Below are 1,733 nucleotides of genomic sequence, written 5' to 3' on the forward strand. Positions count from 1 at the left end.
CTAAGCATAATCTAAAGATGTTCAATCAGGGTGTTTTGTTATACATGTTATGATGTATCCATCCACGCCCTTGTTTGCATTTATAGCCTAGTGTAGCTTGTTGCAAACTTGCTCGCAAATTGCTAAATAATGTTGCTGTCAGCCTGTTAACATGAAGTCCAGTATTGCCATGTATTTTGCTAGTGATACCTGCACCCTATGACTACGCTATTGACATGTTTAGCTTCATAAATGTGCCTTCTTACTGTTGGTCACCTTGTCATGCCATGAAATGCTTTGTGATGAGTGATTTGAGTTCGCAAAGATGCCTTCATAATTATGTTTATGCCATGCTCATTTTTTCTGCCAAGTCTGAAAATGTTTTTGAAACTTGCTATGTTTACATGGGCTGAATCATATCTTCTGTGCCATTTTGGCTCGTGATCAGTAAGGGGCTTGTGTTCTATGAAATTAGTAGATTCATGACATGCCTTTTTTTGCTATGATATGTTCATGTAGCATGTTGTTTGATAGCTCTAAACATTGCAACCTGATGTTATTTCTTCCATGTCCAGTGAAATTGTGTTAAGTCTGTGAATCTGTTATTATTTGCTATCTTGCCATGTCCTTTTGAGCATGTTCTTTTGGTTTTTGGGGATAGCTCAGTGTTCATGTTTTCTAACTCTTTACTTGTATATCACATCCATACCCTTTGTTTTCATGTTGGGGGTGTTGTAGCATATTTTCATGATGCTTGCAATATGCCTAGTTGCTGTTTTGGACAGATTGTTGTTATATCTTGTTTGGAGTGTATGTGTTGCACCGTTGCTCCGTTTTGAGTGTGCTTTATATGAAACTTGCTTAGAATTGCATGTAGTTTCACATTATCATGTTGCATCAATGTTTTGAGAGTGTTTGCTTGATGTTTGAATGCATTTTTCATCAATGCCATGTTTATCTTGTTTTGATGATATCTTTTAGGGCGTAGCTCCGAACTAAATGAACTTTATATGTAACTTGACTAGAATTTCGTGTAGATCATCTTGGTGCATCTTAACTTGCTGTTTAACAACTTGAACATGAGTTTTATTCAGATCTGGACCAATTTCTAAATCTGCATATGAGGACTTACCGGAGTTGTCATATGTTGTTTCCGGCCTCATTTAAACTTGCTTTGATGTGTTGTTCTTGTATGCATCATCTCTTGCCATGAGTAGCTTCATGTAGCTTTGTCATGCATCCGGCTTGGTTGTGCATCATGTCTTGTTTATGTGTTGTGTGTTTACCTTGTTGTGTGCTTCTTCTCGATAGTTCCCGTTTCGTTGCGATCATGAGGATTCGTTCGTCTACGCTTGGTTCGTCTTCGTGGCTTCATCTTCTTCATGGACTCGTTCTTCTTCCTAGCGGGATTTCAGGAAAGATGACTGTCACCTTGGATCTCTCTACTATCATTGATATGCTAGTTGCTTCGTTCTATCGCTATGCTGCGCTACCTATCACTTGCTCTTCAAGCCTCCCAAATTGCCATGAACCTCTAACCTTTGTCGCCCTTCCTAGCAAATCGTTGTTTGGCTATGTTACCACTTTTGCTCAGCCCCTCTTATAGCGTTGCTAGTTGCAGGTGAAGATGAAGAAGTTTGTTCCATGTTGGAAAATGGATATCATGAACTTTGTTGGGATATCACAATATCTCTTATTTAATTATTGCATCTATATACTTGGTAAAGGGTGGAAGGCTCGGCCTTATGCCTGGC

This window comes from Triticum aestivum, chromosome 4D (genome assembly GCF_018294505.1).
Source record: "Triticum aestivum cultivar Chinese Spring chromosome 4D, IWGSC CS RefSeq v2.1, whole genome shotgun sequence".
Lineage (NCBI taxonomy): Eukaryota > Viridiplantae > Streptophyta > Magnoliopsida > Poales > Poaceae > Triticum > Triticum aestivum.